The sequence below is a fragment of the Balaenoptera acutorostrata genome, chromosome 4 (assembly GCF_949987535.1).
Source record: "Balaenoptera acutorostrata chromosome 4, mBalAcu1.1, whole genome shotgun sequence".
NCBI lineage: Eukaryota > Metazoa > Chordata > Mammalia > Artiodactyla > Balaenopteridae > Balaenoptera > Balaenoptera acutorostrata.
The window spans coordinates 35,470,108-35,492,438 of record NC_080067.1 but is presented as its reverse complement, the minus strand read 5'-3'; the positions used below and the strand labels follow the sequence as shown (position 1 = coordinate 35,492,438).

General features: G+C 41.3%; 1 long non-coding RNA gene across 6 annotated transcripts in view; it reads left to right on the top strand.

Moving 5' to 3' along the window:
• The first annotated feature begins 52 nt into the window (after positions 1–52).
• Positions 53–22,331, top strand: part of LOC103007315 (uncharacterized) — a 117,659-nt gene continuing 95,380 nt past the window's right edge. For 5 of the 6 annotated variants that reach the window (XR_009008058.1, XR_003623914.2, XR_451521.2 and 2 more), the window contains exon 1: positions 394–659. This is a non-coding gene — a long non-coding RNA (uncharacterized LOC103007315). The other variant, XR_009008059.1, reaches the window with a different exon arrangement.

Below are 22,331 nucleotides of genomic sequence, written 5' to 3'. Positions count from 1 at the left end.
CTTACGCAGTTTCCTCTAGTGACTTATCCAGCTTGCTGTCTGCGAACTTGTTTGAACCTCTTCGGGGAAATACCAGAATCAGAAGTTAATGTCCTGAAGAGAAGCTACCATCAGAACATTACTCATTAACTGAGAAAACCTGAAAATAACCAGAAAGATCTGGCTGCAGTCATTGATGCCAGACCAACATGGAGCTGCTGTCTCTTTCCTCCAGAGGTCACCAGCCAGGCCATCCACGACACACTTGGAAAACCAGGGAAATAAACTCTGATGGACCACCTAGCCTGTGTTACGCTGTTCAAGCTCAGAAGGGTGCAAAGTTACAAGGTGTTCCCAGCACCACAGGATTCCCCCAACACTAACCTCAGTCAGATGTTTACGGCCAAGGTACAATCCACCTCAGATCCAAACAGCTCTGGCTGGGCTAGGCGCCTCTCTCTCCCTCCTCTCTCTCTTTCTTCTCTCCATTTTTGCTCTTTCTCTCTCTCTCAACCAGCAAATGGAAATGGAGATATAAGGAGTGGGGGCAGAGATGGGAGTCAGACGAATTCCACGGTGTCCTGGGCAAGGAGAAAGACAAACCCCTTTGCCCCTAATAATTAAAAGCTTCTCGGAGGAGCCACTTTCTGGCCAGAGCAGGAGGTGTGCAAGGGACTGAGGTAAGTCCCATACTGACATATTTGTTTACCTGACTGCTTCTTTCCTGGGCTGTGGGCACCCTGAAGGCAAGATCTATGTCTTAAGGTCTTCCTTTAAAACAATGTGTATTTTTTTCTAACTATGGAAGAAATCCATGCTCATTATAGAAAAACTGAAAAATACAAACATATTTTTATATAGCTTTAGAATAGTATTTGGAACATAACAGGCACTCAATAAGATTGTGTTGGAAGAAAGGAAGGAAAGGAGAAGTCAAGGATTCAGATAACTGTGACATCAATCTCCTCATTAAAGTGTACATAATTCAGCAGTGGTCACGTGGGGCGCTGAGTCAGGAAGTGCTAAAGCCCAGAGCTGTTCAGGGTGTGGTTCAGGTTCACAAGCTGCCTGTGGCTCTGGCTGCCACCCCTGTCTTTGGTCTCAGGAGTTTATCAGGAGGTATAAAGTGAATTTATTGGATTGCGAGGAACTGAGATTACTTAGCTTGGAGAGGAGAAGCCTTGGGAACAACTTAAGAATTACTATGGCAATATTATCTCTATTATAAAAAGTAGTAAAGTTTATTAGAGACAAATTGGAAAATATAAATAAATCCCTTGGAGTTGCAAGCCTGTTGACAGTTTGGCACGTTCTCCCCAAGCATGTTTTCTAGACATACGTTTTTGTCATTTGTTCTTTTTCCATCTTTGGGATCATGCTCAATCCGTGAAGGGTCACGAGCCGTCACTGGTGATGAAACCCATGTGGTGGGTCTAACTAGAACTGGAAAAGACCCAGTGGAAACTTATATAAAATGCCAAAATGCATGACACCCAGCATTGGCAAGCGTGGTTTCCTGCAGCCGTTGTGTTAGTAATAAAAGTATGTATAAGATGTCCTGGGTTAAGAGGCAAAATGAACTGTGTGGACAGAGAGGGTTGTCTGTCATTCCAGTAAACAACAAACGTTGGCTGCCATCAAGCCATCAGCCAGGGCACCACCGCCAACCATGGTGCGCCCTGCCGGGAGTTCAGGACTCAGGATGGAGGAAAAACAGGATACTGACCCTAGATAGTTCAGATGCATATCAAAGGAATCGGTTCAATGAGCCCAGACTCTTTCATCTTCCCATAGGTAGAAAAGCACTAAAATCATTAACTTGAGATGTCTGCGTTTTGTGATTAGCAGTGATCTTTTGATATTCCACTACTGTCCCCCCCCCCCCCCCCTGCAAAAACTCCTATATATCCCGGCTCCTCCCTTACCTCTTTGGAACAGTTCCTCAGAGCTATCTGAGAGGCTGCCTCCCCAATTACAGTCCTCAGTAAGGTCCCTGAATAAAACATAGCTAGCCACTTTTAGATTGGGCTTTTTTTTTTTTTTCAGTTAACTCTTTATTCTGGGTTGTGGTCAAAAGGTTTAAAAAATACTGTACAATATTTCTTTCTGCATGTTCCACCGACCAATTTAATAGAGAAGTGGTTATATGGCATTGTATTGTTAGTGGAAACATCATTGTAATTAGTAGTCTAATATGCCACCAAGTGGATGTACTATAATTTACCTAATCTTCTCCTACTGCTGAGCATTTAGATCACTTCATTATTATAAAATATATAGAAATTTAAAATATTTCTGCATAGTTTTTTTCTACTTTTAAGATTAGATTCCCCCAAATAAAATGATTATATTAAAGGATATGACTTAGGAAATGCTCAGAGAGCTCCATGCTTAATGCCAGAGGCACAGACACTATTTTGATAAGTTATTCTTCCCCCATCCCCAGCCCACACTTTCAAAGACTCCTATGGGAGTTGAAGTGCAGCTGGCAACGTGCACTTTGGATTTTCTTATTGAGAAAAGTTATCAAGAAGTAAACAAAAGTCAAGCATAGCCTATTGAAGCTTTGTTTCTGTTAAGCCATCAATCTCTCCTGACCTAGGACAAATACTTCCCAAGTGAGGGTTGTATGCCATTAAGTTAACCTTATTTGATGGATATACATGCCATTAGACAACCTTGAATCAATACGGATATTGCTCCTTTACCATTCCCTCCCAATCCTCAAGTCTCTGTCAGGTGCCAGTATATCTTTAAACACTTGCTGTTTCCCCTGTATTAGGATGTGATTGGTTGCTAAAAACAGAAAACCCAACTCAGGATGTTCTCAAGGCCTGAAATAGCCTAGAGGGCAGGAGGGAGGAGTCCTGGCTGGTCTGCTGAGCTGGCTCTGGGGCATCTAGTATCTGGCCTCACTCTTGGGCTGGCAGCAGCTCTTTCCATGGCTGAGGCTGCTCCAGGGAGGGCATTTGTACTCAACATTGGCCCCAGTCAGCATCCAGAGGAAGAGATGCATTATCTTTCAGGGTCTCTCAAAAGGGAGAAAAAAATTTTTTTTCCCAGAAGCCTCCAGGAAATTTCCTCCTCATGTTTCATCAACACAAATTGGCTCACACGGCCTTTCCTGAACAATCCTAATGGCCAAGAGTAGCCCTAAGCCTTAGGCCTAGGTCTGAAGCAAGGGGTCAGTGTGCTAGGTGACTAAACAAGACTCTCCAATCCCTTGTTAACAGAGAGCAGACCTCTGTCTGGATACCTTTAGGCAAACAACAGTGTCTGGCTTACTTTGAATAATACATGGGTGTTTGGTTTTGCTTTTCTTTTTTCTCCCCCATTGCCTTCTCTTGATGGCAAATACTACTGATTTCTTCTTTACAGTTGTAATAAAAAATTTTGTTTTTAATTATCATTCGGTTTAAAAATGTAATTTAGGAGATGTGGATGCCTATCTGGAGTGGGGAGTCAAAAGTACCTCTCTGAGTGGGGGATGGGAACGTCCATGGCGCAGTCATTGCGGGAGAACCCGGCCAGGGTCGCTGGGGCCATGCTTAGATCTCGTGAGGTTTCGGCAGCTCCAGACTAGAAGGGGAGGCAGCTTCTCGCGAGAGCGCGTGCTGAGGGCTCTGGGCGGAGAGAGCTTGCTGCTGCTGTCACAGGGGTGTATCCTGAGCTGCCGAAGCTGCCGTCCTGAACTCTCGTGCGGCTCCTCTGATCCCATTGTTTCCTTTCGATTCACTGGGGCCTGTCCGCTCTCAGAGCCCAAAATTTGGGGTGTGCGGTTCCACGGCCTGGGGCCTAGAGACTTAACAGTAGCAACAGCCAGTGGCCGCCCTCCTCTTTCGGAGTACAAGCGCCGCAGGGACGCAAAAGCCTGCCCAGGCATGTAGAGAAAATGGCAGACGATACTGATTTTGAAGCAATGCTCGAGGTTCGTCAGAAGAAGACTTGCCTAGCAATATCTCACCTCTACTCTCGTGAATTCACCTTTGATGCCAGTGTGAACTGTCAGAAAGATGAGAAGAAGGTGAGCAGTGCTAACGGCCATAAAGAACATAGCCCAAAAGTACTTTGCGTTAAAATTTAGATCTTCTTATATGGAAGAGGTCAAATCCAGTTATAGCAAAACACCTTTACATTAGAGGCCATATAACCAAAAAGTCCACATGTTACCAGAAGAGGGGGGACCTGCTTCTAGGGCCCAAGAGTGGTCTCTTTAACACATGGAAGTGAATTGCCCGAGGAGACACACATACTGACAAAAACAAAAGACTTTATTGGAAAGAGGTGCTCAAGGGGAGAGCAGCAGGGTCAGGGAACCCAGGAGAACTGCTCTGCCCCGTGGCTCGCAGTCTCAGGTTTTATGGTAATGGGGTTACCTTCCAGGTTGTCTCTGGCCAATCATCTTGCTTGTGCCCATATTTAGTCTAATTCATGGTCCTTCCTGGGGGCGCCTGTGCATCTCTCAGCCAAGATGGATTCCAGGGTGAGGGTTTCTGGGAGGTTGGGCTGGTGTCTCCTCCCCCCTTTTGACCCCTCCCGAATTCTCCCTGTTAGTTTTCCGAGGCAGCACCGTGTTCCTTATCGGGACCTCCTGTTGTGAGACAACAGGTGCAAGCAGTTATTATTGTGCCTGGTCAAGGTGGGTGGTTTCCGTCAATGGTCCCCTAAAACAAAGGCCCAGCCCAGTGGACTACTTACTTACTTCAGTGATGTTCAGTACAAAATTCCACGGCCACTAAAGACTTTGGAAAGTCCCTTTTTTTTTTTTAAATGATTTTTTTAAAAAATTTATTTATTTCTGTTTATGGCTGTGTTGGGTCTTCGTTTCTGTGCGAGGGCTTTCTCTAGTTGTGGCAAGCGGGGGCTGCTCTTCATCCCGGTGCGCGGGCCTCTCACTATCGCGGCCTCTCTTGTTGCGGAGCACAGGCTCCAGATGCGCAGGCTCAGTAATTGTGGCTCACGGGCCTAGTTGCTCTGCGACATGTGGGATCTTCCCAGACCAGGGCTCGAACCCGTGTCCCCTGCATTGGCAGGCAGATTCTCAACCACTGCGCCACCAGGGAAGCCTGGAAAGTCCCTTTTAAGTTGCAACAGAACTTGTCTATTAGTGTGGATTTTGATGACACTTCTTTAGTTAACTTAATAAATATTTTTGGAGCTTCAAAAAAAAATGTAATTTAATTTAGAGAAAAAGTTTAATTAAAGACTAGGACACGTGATAGATCCATGAATGTGGTAAAAATTATGAAGGTGATAAGAAAATGAGAACTTTGAGGAACATCATCAAGCTATTACTTCCAGGCTAACAGATGTTTGGGCCTTCTAAATAAAGTTAGATGTAAGAGACATTATCAGATCAGCTTCTCAGTTCCTATGGTTGTAGCCTGATGGGTTCTCAACCCCAGCTGGATGGCTTAGTCTGTGCGGGCTGCTGTAACAAAATACCACAGACAAGGTGGCTTATAAGCAACAGATCTTTATTTCTCACAGTTCTGGAGGCTGGCAGTCTAAGATGAAGGTGCTAGCGTGGTTGGGTGAGGACTCTCTTCCAGGTTGCAGACTTCTCTTTGTATACTTACGTGGTGGAAAGGGCAGGGCAGCTGTCTCGGGCCTCGGTTATAAGGGCATTAATCTCATCCATGAGAACTTTGCGTTCTCACCTACTCACCTCCCAAAGGTCCCACCTCCTAATACCATCAGATTGGACATTAGGATTTCAACATATGTATTTGGGGGGGAAAAATATTTAGACCATAGCACTGGATTAGAATCATATAGGATTTTTGATAAAGCAAATTTCTGGGCTCCACACTCCAAAGATTACAGATGGTCTCCATTGGGGTCTGAGTATCTGTATTTTTTTAAAGCTTCACAGACTATTTTAATGTACAGCCAAAGTAAGGACAGCTGCTGAGAACTTTGGTGAATCCTTTTGAAACTGGAAGTTTAAGGGCAACATGAATTTGGTTTGGTTTGGTTTGGTCTGCTGTCTCCATCCCAGAAATGTCATGTTTGTATCCACTATTAATCCAGTCAGAAGGAACATAAAGATGTGCACGGTTGGCCAGAGAGCAAAGGGGACAAAAGCTTTTCTAGAGATGTTAAAACACATTTTGAAAATACTGCTTCCCAATTAGTGTTCTCACAATAAATTTGCAAGGATAGTTATAAATGCAGGAAGATATTAATGTTAGTTTGTGATGTCTTCAATGTGTGCTTTGGAAAAAAGTGTACCTTAAAGCTTGGAGTATTTGAAAATGTTTTTAAAAAATCAGTGTCCCTTTTGTTATTATTTTCTTGGTGATATAAAATATTAACCTAAGGGTGTTCAGCTTCAAACTTCAGGTGTTTATCTGCTCCAGATTTTAGTTAGGTGTTTGAAGATGAGTATTGTCCCTGAGAGGCCAGAGTTACTACGTTTTCAAAATGCAATCATTGTCAAATTTATTTGAAAGGCCATATATTTATACATGGGTGCTTTTCTGCTGCTTTTGGCATTTACAAAATTAGGTACCTCACTCTTCACTAGTCAACAGTAAGATCAATGTAATTTAAGAGGTTACTAATCTTCTTCTTCCACACTTCCTCCCCATGAAATTATACTTGTACCTTTGGGCTTCCTTCTGTATCATGAGAGTGTTGACATTTTTAATCTAACTACCTTGTAGCATAAATGAACGTCAACGAAGGGACTTTGAGTTCGTATGTAAGAGCTGTTTAAAAATGATTAAAGAAGACAATTTAGGTGATAGAAACGAACTTTATTTAACACTTTGTGAAGCAGACAGTGTTTTTTTGTAGAACTGCAAAATGAGGCGGACAGCAGGAAGCTTTTACAGGATAAAGAATAAAGAGCAAGTAAGAAAAACAGAAACTCTCTGATTGGCTGGTACCACAGAGTCCACTACATAGTCCATTGATATCTGGGGTGAAAAGGCCCAGAGTTGGCTTGGTGTTTGGGGGTTGGCTGACTGGATATATTACGTTTCCGGTTGAGTGGAGCATTTATAGGGACACGAAAGTTATCTGAGATTCCATTTGCTGACGTGGCACCCCAGGCAGGAGTGTCTCCATGTTGGACCTAGAAAGTTATTTCAGCAGAACTAAAGTTGAAATGCCAGCAAAGGAAGGAACCCAGGCAAAGGATTGAATGAACCTTCTGAAACTCTGAAAGGTGCCTTGTTTGCTAGGGATGTTCTAATAAGGGCCCTGGTGCTAGACCAGGAATGAATGATTTATTGAAGAGGGACCATCAGATGAAGAGAATGTGCCCACCACCGTTTGCTCCACTTTCCATCCTGCTCATGTTTTTTTTATTCAAAATTCATTTATTCAACAAATATTTAAGCACCTATACATGCCAAGCTCGGGCACTCAGGTAACAAATGTGAATATGGAGACCACCCTTGGAGGCCTAAGTCAGGCTAGTAGGCAAGACCTTTGTCCCCAGCTAGAGAGTTCTTAGAAGAATGAGGCTGACATTCAGTCCCAGAAGGACTAAACTTCTATTGGGGATCGTAACAAGCAAGGAGACCTTAGGTTGGGAAGATAGAAGTCCTTCAGAGGGTGTCAGAGAAATTTGTCCCCTGGCGTGCTCTCATGTATCTGCACTGCCTCAGACCCAGCAGGCAAGACCCTGTCTCACATTTTGTTTCCTCTCCTAGCCCTCCTGACCACCACTTTTCTTCACACCATCCGCTGGCCCACCTTGGCCTGTTCTCAGTAAATTACCATCTGCACCTGACTGTCTGCCCTTCCTGGACCTCTGTTCCAAGAGCCCATACCCTTGGTGTGGGCCTCAAAATTTATATCTTTATTAGAAGCCGTTAACATTGAAATGTTATTTAATATTCCAGAATCTTATCTGAATATCACTTTTTCACTCTCATATTCCACATTGAAAAAAAATTTCACCTAAAAATTTTCTTTAAGAATTAAAAAATTGGAAGATCATTTATAACCTAGATCATTTGTATTCCCTGATGCAACCATTAAGTCCATGTATGGTCTTATACCATGATACACACAAATACTTGGACATTGAAACTAACAAATAATATGACTATAGAGCATCAAGAGTATTCCTACTACAGAGGTACCAGAAGGATGTATTATATGTATTAACATTTTTTTCAAGTTGTAAAGAAAGTATTTGAACTCGGCATCATTTGAAGTGTGAGAGCACATAAACAGGATATTTAATTCCGGAGAAAAACCATGCATTGGCACCTGCTAACTAGACAAATTGTGGTGTGTGTGTGTGTGTGTGTGTGTGTGTGTGTGTGTGTGTGTGTTTAATAAACTGTTACTTATATTCCAGTTTTACTTTTTGACCAGTGTGCATTTAAATGCATGTCTTAACTAGATGTTTTTTAATACAATATTTATTTGCTACTCACCAAAGACAATATCCCTTGAAACTCAGCATGGAAAGTGACAGCTTAGAGAGGCTGAGGAGTGAGTAACTTATCAGTACTGATGACTTTATGGTTAGGTTTGTGGGCAGAGAAAAAAACAGGAGAAAGTCATGCAAAACAAACTATTACCTGTCAAATTCTTTCTTTCTTGTTTTAAAAAATTTAACATTAGAGATCAGAGCCCCCCCAAAATGAATTTTTTTCCTTTCTACTTAAAAGCACTCTCCCCTAGTTGATGTTTAATGCTTACAATGACCACAGGGGACACCTTTGTTTGCATCCATGTAAGCTGCCTTCATTTAAGTTTAATGTTATAGCCCTGGAGGGCAATTCATTTATTTAGTTGCCTCTGGTCAAAATGGTTCCTGGGCACTTTAGAGGAGTATTGATCATTCAGCCGCTAAATTATTTGCAGAAAGGCACATGAAACCACTTTGTGTCTTTCATAAAAATCATTTCAATGACAGTTGAAAGAGTTTTTTTTACACCTGCCAATGCTGCCTTTTATGTCTATGTTCTACTTTCTGCAGAGTTTATCTATCTTCACTCCATCATATATTTAAATAGCATAGGTCTCAGTGATTACAGTAAAAGTCACGAGGAAATGTGGGACTCCCATAGGGGACAATTTCAGTTGCTTCTTGTGGTAGTTATTAGAGCTGTTCCCAAATATTCCAGCTCTCCCTCCTTCCCGACTCACAATAGGACTGTACTTCCCTGCAATGGGAGGTTGGGAGTGGTCAGGAGACTTGCTCTGATGCAGAGATAGATGTGGAAGTTGTGTGTGTCACTTCCAGACAGAAGGTTTAAAAGCCAGTGTGTGCCTTTATACATTCTCTCTCCCCACTGCCATCACAACCAGCCTCAATCCAGAGACTGGCTTACTTTTCAGCCTGAGTTCCAGACAGAGGACCATGAAAAGGTGAAACAAAGCTCCTGCTGACATTTGATAGACACGTGGCATAATTATAAACCTGAGCTGTTTCAAACTACCGAGATTTGGGGGCTGTTTGTTATGGCAGCATAACCTACACTCTCCTATTTCATCTTTTTTTTTTTAGTCTCAAAGAGAAACTATCTTGTAAGTGCCAATTAAAAGGGAATCTTGTTTCACAATAACCAAACGAGAGCATTAGCTCTTATCTAAATTGAGCAAATTAAATAAAGTTCTGTATTTATATAATGACCCAGTTACTTCTCCCTATTGGTAATATTTTCATTCTTAAATAGAAGGAGAAATCAGGGAAGATTTTGGGCCACAAACTGTCATTGCCACTTTCATTTTGAAATTTTTTTCCATGCCATTTTATTACTAAAGAACACATGTCCCTGAGTAAGTCACTTCATTTTTCTAGACCTCGGTTTCCCTATTATGGAGAAGGAAGGTGTTGGAGGAGACTTACTGGATGATCCCTGCGGTATCTTGCGGCAGTAACATTCTGTGCTTAATGCACAGTTCACAGAAATCAATAGGAAAATTAAGTGGAAACTAGAACTCAGATCTTTCAGCTCTTCTTCTAGTCTCTGAAAAGTGTTATTAAAGCTTAAAATAATTTTGCTATGAGACTATATCCTTTTATGAGAGAGAGGCCTAAAGTGAAAGAAAGAGGATTTTCAAAGAAATGAAAATGTTGGAAATTTTTGGGTTTTTTTTTTAAACGTTTTATTTTTTGCTTGATTTTTTTAGTGAATGTTTACGTATAATCTACATCCGGAAAAATGCACAAGTCATCAGTGAAGAGCTTGGTGAATTTTCACAAAGTGAACATGCTCTTTTTTTTTTCATTGACATATAGTTAATTTACAATGTTGTGTTAATTTCAAGTATACAGCAAAGTGATTCAGTTACACATATATACATACATATGTATGTATGTATTCTTTTCCATTATAGGTTACTACAACATACTGAGTACAGTTCCCTGTGCTATACAGTAGGTTCTTGTTGTTTATCTATTTTATATATAGTAGGGTATATCTGTTAATCCCAAACTCCTAATTTATCCCCTACCACACACCTTTCCCCTTTGGTAACCATAAATTTGTTTTCGAAATCTGTTTCTGTTTTATAAATAAGTTCATTTGTATAATTTTTTAAGATTCCACATATAAGTGATATCATATGATATTTGTCTTTCTCTGTCTAACTTACTTCACTGAGTATGATAATTTCTAGGTCCATCCATGTTGCTGTAAATGGCATTATTTCATTCTTTTTATGGCTGAGTAATATTCCATTGTATATATGTACCACATCTTCTTTATCCATTCATCCATCGATGGACATTTAGGTAGCTTCCATGTCTTGGCTATTGTAAGTAGTGCTGCTATGAACATAGGGGTGCATGTATCTTTTCGAATTAGAGTTTTCATCTTTTCCAGATATATGCTCAGGAGTGGGATTGCTGGATCATATGGTAGCTCTATTTTTAGTTTTTTAAGAAACTGTTCTTCGTATATATGTACCACATCTTCTTTATCCATTCGTCTGTCGATGGGCATTTAGGTTGCTTCCATGACCTGGCTATTGTAAATAGTGCTGCAATGAACATTGGGGTGCATGTGTCTTTTTGAATTATGTTTTTCTCTGGGTATATGCCCAGTAGTGAGATTGCTGGGTCATATGGTAATTCTATTTTTAGTTTTTTAAGGAACCTCCATGATGTTTCTCCATAGTGGCTGTATCAACTTACATTCCCACCAGTAGTGCAAGAGGCTTCCCTTTTCTCCACACCCTCTCCAGCATTTGTTGTTTGTAGATTTTCTGATGACGAATGGATAAAGAAGATGTGGTACATATATACAATGGAACATTACTCAGCCATAAAAAGGAACGAATTTGTAGAGACGTGGATGGATCTAGAGACTGTCATACGGAGTAAAGTAAGTCAGAAAGAGAAAAACAAATATCGTATATTAATGCATATATGTGGAACCTAGAAAAATGGTACATATGAACCGGTTTGCAGGGCAGAAATCGAGACACAGATGTAGAGGACAAACGCACGGACACCAAGGGGGGAAAGTGGCGGGGAGTGATGTGGTGGGATGAATTGGGAGATTGGGATTGACATGTATACACTAATATGTATAAAATAAATAACTACTAAGAACCTGCTATATAAAAAAATAAATAAAATAAAATTCAAAAAAAAGAGAGACTGTTCTTAAGAAACTGTTGTCCACAAAGTGAACACGCTCTTGTAACCAGCCCCCAGAAACCCTCCCTGTCACTACCCCTGACACAGGGTTACCACCTTCCTGACTTTCACTAGGCTGACTTCTAACGGCGGAGATTAGTCTTGCTGCTTTTTAACATCGCTGAAGAGCACCACATGTACTCTTTTGTGCCTCCCCTCCTTAGTTAATGGTAGATTCATCGGTGTCTATGCATGAAGTTGCACTCTGTTCATGCTCATCGCTCTGTAGTGTTCTACTGTGTGGATTAACTGCAGTCCGTCCATTCCACTGCGATGGACACTCGGGATGTTTCCAGGTTTGGGCCAGTATTAATAGTGGACATTTTAATGCATGACTTTTGGTAGATATTATTTCCTTATATCTTCAAGTTTAGGGTTCAGGAGGTAGACATCCTTAGACCTAAGTAAGAGGATCTAGCTCTGTTGCAGAAGATTGCATTTTGGAGCATCTCACTAGGAATAGAGGGGAGTAAGCAATTCTGGAGTCCCAGGTAGGAGAAGGGAGAGGAGGAGGGAGGGAGAGAGGGAGGGGGCGGAAGTTCTGTGGAGTTAGAGGACTGAGTTCTACTGTTCCCAGTAGGAATGCTACATCCCTTTAGTTTAATCCTGTGAACCCTCAGGCAGTGACACCATGTAGAATTCCCTAAAAAGCATTTTCCGGAGCAGCATAGTTGTGCCAAAGTAGGAAGTCAGCAAAAAACGGTAGATGCTTAGAAGGAAAATATTTTTTCTAGACTTGCTATTCAAAATGGAAGGAATCTTGTAAACAAACACAGTATGTCAAATACTAAATAAAAATGTGTTAAAATTCATAAAGGAGAGGGAGAATGTGAGCAGCTGCTAAGCACCTGATTCCCTTTCTGATAGATCTTGAAACTTGCAGCCTCCCCAAGTCCACCACCAATCCAATTTGGGGTGTGTAATCATATTAAAAAATGGTAACGTATCATTAAGTATGATTTTTTTTCACTTGTTTTCTCCATAAAACCATGAAATTATGAGAGAATAAATAACAGGCAGCAGGCCCATAAGCTTGTTCAAATGTCATACTTGTTTTCATTCCTGAAACTTGGGGTTTTTCTTGGCCTCCCAGAATGCAAAAACCTTCTGCCATCAAACCCATCCCAGTTCACCCTGAATTTCTAGCTCCTCTCTTTAGTTATGTTTTCTTTATGCATGTTTGGGTGAATTGACCCACTAGCTATTGGCCCAAAGAAAGCAGTGGTTTAGTTAAATTAATGTAACTTATTGAGTTCTTTATGTACCTTCTCTCTAATCCTCCCTGCAATTTTGAGTGTTATGATCTCAGTTTTGCACAGGAGAAAACTGAGGCTCAGTGACCTGTGGCTTAAAAGATGCAAGATCGATGTTTGGACATGAATCTGCACTTGACTTCCATCTTTCCACCGGGGGGGTATGTCTGTGCTGCTACTTATATTCTCAACCCAAAGCTGTAGAGATTTAACAGATTGTACATGGTATCCTTAGAACACTGTTTTTTATCTGAAGGCTATTTTGGCCCCCACGGGACATTTGACAATGTCTGGAGACAATCAGGAGGGGGATACTACTAGCATCTAGTGATTGGAGGCCAGGGCTACTGCTAAACATCTTCCAATGTGTAGGATAGCCCCACGACAAAGAATTATCTGGCCCCAAATGCCAATAGCACTAAGGTTGAGATTCCTGCCTTACAGGGGTTTTGTGCATCATAATGATGTTTATTAAGCTTAAAAGAGTGATAAATTGCATTTAAAGGGGGCAATGAGGGACAGTTGAAAATACATTAAGCATCAGAAGATCTGTGTTCTGGTCCCAGGTCCACTGTTAACTAGCCTAACTTTAAGAAAATAGACTCTGTAAACCTCAGTTACCCTATGACTAAATGATGATAATAGTATCTGTCTCATCTGTTTATTTATTTATTAATCCAACAAATTTGAATTTATTACCCACTATGTGCCAGGCACTGTATTAGACACTGAATATGCAGAACGGAACAAAACGGGCACTGTCCCTACCTTTATATAACTTAGTGGAAAACACAGATAAGATAAGACCTATGAGGTGCTCTGGTAATCTAGAGAAGGGACACATAATCTAGTCCTGGGCAATCAGAGATGTGACATGTAAGCTGACAACTGGAGAAGAAAAAGTTAGGTAGGCAAAAGAGAAGGAAAGAAAGTAGAGGGTACAGTGTTTGCAAAAGCCCAGAAGTGAGAAAATGCTTGGGACCATCAAGAACCTGAGAAATGTTCAGTATGACTAGAGTATAGAATTTGATGGGAAGAAAGAGGCATGCCTGGGGAGGGAATCCCTGGTCAGCTCTTGGAGGATTCTGTGGGCCAGGCTCAGGAATAGAAACTTCAGCCTGGGGCAGAGGGGAGAAAATGAAAGGTTTTAAAAGCAAGGGGATGACATGATTACATTTGAGTTTTAGGAAGATCATTCTGGCTGGAGGGTGGAAAATAGATTCTAATCATGCTAGGGAGTGGGAGACTAGGTGGAAGTTTGCTGCTGCTGTCCCAGCAAGAGATCATGGTGGCCTCAACTGGGGTAGAGGCAATGGGATTGACAGCTGCGAGTGCATTTAAGAGAAGATCAACCAATTCCCGCTACTGAGGGGTTGACAGGATATCTCTGTCATGGAGCAGCAAAGCTTCCAGAATGAGGCATGACTGCCAGTGCTATGTCTAGAAGCTGGAAATATCGATTGGATTCTCTGAGGACCTGTATCTTTGTCTCACTAACGTGAAGTCTTTGTGGTGTCTGATTGGCAGAGCCTAGGTCACATGTCTGCATTCAAACTACAAGGGATGTTGGGAAAATGAGTATCTGGCTTCTCCCTGAAGAGAAAGCCATTAACTTAGGAAGGATGTTTAAGAAAGAAAGGCAAATATGCCCTACAGTACCAGTGGAAAGTGATTTGTTAGAGCCTATTTAAAAGCAAACCTGAAGATATCTTTCAAATTAAAAATAGTCTTCCTCTTACAAACCCCACTTCTCAGAATCTATTCCATAGAAGTAAAATGCCCCATACATAGCGAATATATGCATAAGGGTATTATAGGAGCAAAATTTTTTGCTATTCTTAGTGGCAAAAATTTTGTAACAAAGTGAGTTAGAGCTAAACCACCTGGGACTGGGATTCTATGAAAGGCTGAGAGGGACATGCTAGGGCACCTCAAATAGTAACCTCTTCGTATTTCACACAAATCTTGATTCATACCATCTTCCGAGGAACGAGAGGAGAAAGGTTTTTTCTTATTTCCACTGACTCGCCCCTTTTTCTTCAACAGCCCTGTCCAGATCCAAATCACTGAATATTTTGCTCGTAACAGCAGCTTCACCCAGGAATGAAGTGACCACTGATAGCGGGGAAGGTACCGAGCTTTACGCAGTTTCCCACAAAAGTCTAACTCCTGGTCTTGGATCAACCTTACATCACCCTTGGGCCAAGCGATTCTCTGTGACCTATCCTGCAGGAAGCAAGGTACTCACAGCGAAGCCCATGAAATAAATCCCTGGGTCTCAGCTGAAACTCTCCTGCCTACAATTCCTTGACTCTGTGGGTAACAGCTTGGTTGTGACAGCTTTGTGGTCTTACTCTTCTTGGGCTGCTGTAACACAATACCAGAGACTGGCTGACTTAAACAACAGAAATTTAAGGAATTCCCTGGTGGCTCAGTGGTTAGGACTCTGTGCTTTCACTGCAAGGGTGCGGGTTCGATCCCTGGTCGGGGAACAAAGATCCCGCAAGCCGCTGAATGCAGCCCCCACAACTCAAGAAAAAAGAATTAAAAAAGAAAATTTATTTTCTCACCGTTCCGCCCCTCACTGTGTCCTCACATGGTGGAGAGAGGGAGGTCTGGTGTCTCTTTCTCTTTTGATAAGGGCAGTAATTTCAGCATGGGGCTCCACCCTCATGACCTCATCTATACCTCCTAAAAATCCCACCTTCAAATACCATCACATAGGGGAGTTAGGACTTCCACATATGAATATTGGGGGGACGCAAACATTCAGTTCCTAACATGGTCTCTGAGTGTGGTCATCAAGAACACAAGCTTTGGGGTCAGACTGAATCCTGGTTCTGCCACTTAACCAGCTCTATGTCCTTGAGCAAGTTAGTTAGCCTTTCTGTGCTCCAGTCTCCTCATCTATAAAATGGATTAGGTACCGTATCAATTTCATAAGGTTGTTATGAGGATACATTAGCTAACACATGTAATATGATATAGAGCAGTGGCTCAAATGTACAAAGAGCTCAAAAACGTGATCATCGTCATTCCCTTCTCAATCCAGGTATGTATTAAGTTAGTATCTTCCCCAAGTACTCAACCTGGCCGAAGTACTCCAGCAGCTTTCTTCCTCTCCCAACCTTTGTTTGATCCTTTGGTTTAAAAACAAAACAAAGCTGTGTTTATTACACAAGCAATATTATAATAATGGGGATTCATAAAGGACACATGGCTAAACTTCTTGAGGGAATTAGGAATTTCAGGAATTCTCTAGATCCAGCCCAGTTTGGGAATGGTATGGAGGGTATTCTACCCCAGTACTGTTCTGTACTTGCAATGTTGCTATTTTCCATTTTCTAAAGCTCTATTTAACCATTGTAATTTGTGGCTTTCTTCAAAGCTAAGTATAGAGCAAAACATAATAATGCAAACTGGCTCCTGCTGAGCTGAAATGAGTAGTGTTCTCTCCCCAAATTCTCTTGCGAGCTTTAATAACTTCTTTAATTTCTCTGTTATTTTCCAATATTGTATACCTGTTCCAGAAGTACTCATTTTGGCTTTCCTAAACTGGCTTTCCTCCGCTGGGAAAATGACCAAATTATTCTGCTCCCGTCCTCCGGCCACACCTCTAATTTTTGGTTTTCAGCTCTCATTCTGGGTTTATAATCAATTTAGCAGTTGTTGATCATGGTAAGAGGCTATAATTGAGTTGACACTGGAGATTGAATGACTTGTCAGAACATTTCATTAGAGGAAAACCATTTCTAGGACCCAGGGCAGGAGAATGAGCAGGACCATCCATGTGCATCGTACTTGCTTAGGAAGTAATAGAGTGGATTTCTAAGTAAAGTTAGCTTGGGTCATGTTCTTTGTTTTTGGGGGTTTTTTTAAACTTTTTATTTTATATTGGGGTATATCCAATTAAAGATGTTGTGATAGTTTCAGATGCACAGCAAAGCGACTCAGCCATACATATACAGGTATCCATTCTCCCCCAAACTCCCCTCCCATCAGGCTGCCACGTAACATTGAGCAGAGCTCCCTGTGCTATACATTAGGTCCTTGTTGTATCCATCTTAAACAGAGCAGTGTGTACATGTCAGGGTCATGTTCTTTGACTCCATGACACACTGCCTTTTTTTGTTTGTTTGTTTTAAAATTTAAGATTATCCTCTAACAGAAGGGAGGAAAATTTCCCTGTCTGGGTTGAGGCATGGACACTATGTTTAGACTGTGAGCTCTCAGAAAGAGCAAAATATTAATGCTCAGCATGTCATGGGAACTCAGAAAACATGAATTCAAATCTACAGGCAGAAAGAAAGTGTCATGCTTGAAAAAGACAGTGGGTTGGTCAGTGGTTACCATATGGCTGCTTTTATAGATAATGTGCGGCTATGTCTGTTTCTATATTCGGATTCCTATGAGAAGAAGAATGTCTGGCCATTTCAAAGTACCACTGTAAGAAGGGTAAGGAACTGGAGCTGAAGTTTAGGATGAAAGGGGCCAGAGAGAACTGCCTCCTTGCTGGAATGTGTGGGGCTCTGGAGTACTTTCCGGGAAAGTCTGAGATACTCTGCTATCCACATTCCCTCTGGACCCAATTGCCTACAATTCCTTGAGCGCTTTGTGTTCTTCAGCACCATCGTGCCCTTGTTTGCTCTGCTTGAAGCATCTCTTCCCACAGGTGCACTCATTGCCCCCACCTAGACTGCATTCAAATGATGCCAAGTCTTCTCCAGCTAGAATTAATCCCCTCCTCCTCTGCATTCCCATAGCTCTCTGTTCATACCTCTCGTACTTATCACACTCCAGTGTCCATGCTTCTTCTAAAATCAGACCCAGAGTAATGGATTTGGGGAGAATAATTTATTTGGGAAGAGATCCCAGGAAGCACTGTGACAGAGTAGGAAGTGAGACCAAGAAAGGAGAAAAGCTAATAAAGGGTATCTTAATGAGCAGGTTACTACTGTGAGCATCTGGGCTCAGCTCCACTGGGGACCCCCTGAGAGTCTGAGTGGCATGTGCTCATAAGTGTTCTACTGAAGGGCAAGGAACTGCCACCCTCATTTGATGTGAGTTGTTCTGGAGATGTTATTTCTCTGATAATTCCAGCCTGCCTCTAAGGTGCTGAGCTACTCCAAGGCTAAAGAATGCCTTCATGTGGAGTGATGCTGGAAGCCGTAATTCCTGGTGGAACTATCCAGAGTGGGAGGAGGGGGAGCCTGAGGGGATATGGACTTGACAAAGACAGCCTGCTACAATGATTGACAGTTGTAAGCTCTTGGAAGACGGGGAATGAACTACACTCATCTTCATACACCCCAAATACCCAATACGCAGCCTTGTACCTAGTAGGTGCTTAATCACTGTTAAACAAATGAGGTTAATTAATATTTAATATATCTGATGAACCAATGATACATTCAACCAATATATATTGAAATACTGACCATGTGCCAGAGAGTAATCAGTCAGGCCTTGTCCCTGCCCTTGGGGAGCTGACAGTCTCACAGGAAAGACAGGCAACAAATAGTTACAGTGAGGGTGATGAGTATATTGACTGACATCATCAGTGTACTTATCACTCATTGGTACCCCCTCTATCACCCATTGGTACAAAGCCTATCATTTGAGTCTCAGCAGATTAGATTTTTATCTTCTAAGTTTATTTTTCAGATAGAGAGTAGGAACAGAGAATAACTTTGATAGAGCTTTTTCGATGTGATTTCACATTCTGGGTTGATGGACTTGGACTTGGATTTGAAATAGACATAAAAGGACATGATAAATGGAAATGTAGAAATACAACTTCCTGATTCCTTTCCATTTTTTACTTGAAAAATGATCTGTTAAAATAGCTAAGTAGATTCTTGATTCAAGAAACCAGAAGAAAAAGTTTATTTTCTTGCCTTGCCTGATAAATAATACTCAGTGAATGCTGAAAAGAAGCTCAGAAAAGGAAAGAAAAAATGTCGCCCAAAGTGGGCTTATCTGTTCTGATTTCAATTTGAGATGAGGAGGCTGAACAATATAACCAACAGAACTTTTGACCATAGTGTTTTAGTTTTCTAGAAATTTAAAAAATAATGCCTTTGAGGACTTCCAGCTTCAGCCTGGTATGTAAGGGACTTGGTGTTTACCCAGATGAATTGAAAACTTACGTCCACACAAAAACCTGTGCACAGATATTTATAGCAGTTTTATTCATAACTGCCCAAACTTAGAAGCAGCCAAGATGTCTTTCAGTAGGTGAATGGATACAGAACTGTGGTACGTCCAGATGATGGAATATTATTCAGGCTAAAATAAAATAAGCTATCAAGTCATTAAAACGACACAGAGGAAACAAACGAATATTGCTAAGTGAAAGAAGCTGATCTGAAAAACCTTTATATGATTTGAACTATATGATTTTCTGGAAAAGGTAAAACTATGGAGACAGTAAAAAAAAAAAAAAAAAAAAAAATCACTGGTTTCCAGGGGTTGTAAGGGAGGGAGAGATGAATAGGAAGAGCACGGAGGACTTTTAGGGCAGTAAAACTATTCTGTATGATACTACAATGGCAGAATTAGATACATGTCATTATAAATTTGTCAAAACCCGTAGAACGTACAGCACCGTGAGTGAACCCTAATGCAAACTGTGGACATTAGGTGAAATGATGTTTTCGTGTAGGTTCACTGATTGCAACAAATGTACCACAGTGGTTTGGGATGTTGATCGTGGGGAGGTTGTGCATGTGTGGGGTACGGAGTATATGGGAACTCTCTGTACCATCTGCTCAATTTTGCTGTGAACCTAAAACTGCTCTAAAAAATAAATTTTATTAATTAAAAAATGATTGAATTGTTAGAAATACAAACCTGTATTTCACCAAATTAAAAAGAATTCTTTTTTTGAATCATGGTACAACTAATTAACTTCTGGGTGACATAATTTGACATGAGAATTCATGGTGCCTTTTTACATTTATATTTAAACTAAATATAATTCAATAAAGTACTTATTATGGATTCTACTGCCACTCACTTTGACAAGTACTATTGAGAAATATTAATCTTAAAATACATAGTTCAGAGATGCTAGATCATCTTTATTCATGAAATTATGTTCCCAGAAACAGTCCAGATTTCATTTACACAATTTGTGCTTCCCTGCATCTCATTCCCACATTTGTATTCTCTGCCTCTCTTCATAAGCATAAGGGCTCCACATAATGGGACGTGATTTGCAATATACATTTAGAGAATGGTCCTAAATTGCTTTGGATTGTCAGCTCAGAGTATATATTGGTGGGTAATTGTTAAACTATTATATATTATTCTAAATACAGATGATAACTGTTTTACCAGTCTTATCTATCAACAAAGAAATTTTATCCACAGGGAGATTAGGCAACTGAATGATCATCTTGTGTCAGACTTTGCAAGAATAAAAGAATGCAGCGAATTTGGGGGCCAGCTCTTGCCTAACTTTTCCTTAGATTCAGAGAACATTTCATTAGTTCTGATGACTTACCCTGAATAACACACACGTTTTTAAGTGAGATCACCAAGACTTTTGTTTTTGTTTATCTTTTCTCTCATTACTTTGTCTTTGATGAGCATGCATTAAGGATGTAATAAAAACATTTTTAAAGGGGCAGAATTTTTGTTTGTTTGTTTGAAAAGCTTATGAATGAGAGATTTCACTCAGGAATTCTTAACCACTTTTGCTCCATGCTGCCCCTAGGCAGTCTGGGGAAGGTTATGGACACCTTCCCAGAGTTAGAATTGGAAGAAGAAATGTTTACTGATTTGAATAGAATGTAAGCCTGGGATCATACCCTAGGCTGAGTCAGGGCAGTGAATGAATGAATGAATCACAAACAAGGGAAAGGAAGCTGGTAAAGGATTTTCCTGAAGCTCATGAAAAGCTTCTAAAGAATTATTTATTTATTTATTTTTGGCTGTGTTGGGTCTTCGTTTCTGTGCGAGGGCTTTCTCTAGTTGCGGCAAGCGGGGGCCACTCTTCATCGCGGTGCGCGGGCCTCTCACTATTGCGGCCTCTCTTTTTGCGGAGCACAGGCTCCAGACGCGCAGGCTCAGTAGTTGTGGCTCACGGGCCCAGGTGCTCCGCGGCATGTGGGATCTTCCCAGACCAGGGTTCGAACCCGTGTCCCCTGCACTGGCAGGCAAACTCTCAACCACTGCACCACCAGGGAAGCCCATGAAAAGCTTCTGATGGAATCCCTGCTGCTTTGTTACAGCAAATGTTTTTTAAGGAAGCCAAGCTTATCTTTTTCATCATATGTACATTCCAATCAAGACATTTTAAATATGAAACATCCCCATTTTCCATAAGGCTGGTTTAATTTGCAGACATTCACAGAAAAGAGGTTAGACCCTGACAGATGACATTGCTCCAAGTGCGTCCCTCCCGGTTGAGGTTGCACAGGACTCCAAGCTGAGCATCATCAAAGGTCCTGCCAGGGGTTTATGCCTTAAGTACATGAGAATGACCTGGCCCTGGTATTTGGCAGGGCCTCAGGGTATCTGGGGGCAAGACAGGAATTCACAATGAGAAAGTTACTTGGGGCCTGTGTTGGAGATCCTTTCAATTAAAGCTTTTAACATGTTTCACAAGCAACCCCTAGGGATTCAGTCACTCTCATCACCAGCTTTGATGGATGGCAGGCTAACACAGCAAATGGCTCACCCAGGTCACTTGCAAATACCATCAAACTCAGATACTCTGCCTTCTCTAGAAATCTCCCCACGCTTCTGATAGTGACATAGGTCAAGAAGCTTTAAGAAATGTTGATTTCACTTAAATAAGTGCATAAATGCAGTTTTCAACAGAAATTATTCCTGTGGCTTGTTTTGGTCAGAACAATGTTCATTCATCTTGTGGTCTCTTCATAAACTGGGCAGCAACCTGGTATCAGGAGCAGAACAGCCCAGCTACTTATTGTGTGACTCTAGGCAAATCACTTACTTTCTCAAAGCCCACTTTCCCTCATCTCTGCAATGGGAGTAAAATACCTGGCTCATAGTTTTCATTCTGATTCAAAGGAGGGTCCTAGTCAGTACCTAAGTCACTATTATTTATGAGTCTAATTCTAAGGAGCCGTATGTATGAATGGAGTTATCTGTGTTTCTATATGTGTATACATTTGTTAAGTACATTATCTATCTATCTATCTATCTATCTATCATCTATTTATCTATACATATACATGAGCCAATGTTTAAGAACTGAAAAATTGCATACAAAAAGTGCAGATTTCCTGTTTCTTTTGCAAGTAAAATCAGAAAATCTGGCAACATTGGGCTGAGTGGTGACGACTCCCTGAGCCATGTCAAGTACACACAGTCCCCCCACTTCCTGGACCACGTCCCTTCCTCTGTCGCCAGGTCTTTGGTCATTTGACGGTACCATTTTCTATCGGTGCCTGCCACCACCCCGCCCCCACCACAGGTCTTGGGGCAAGAATTCTTCAGAAAGGCAGAAG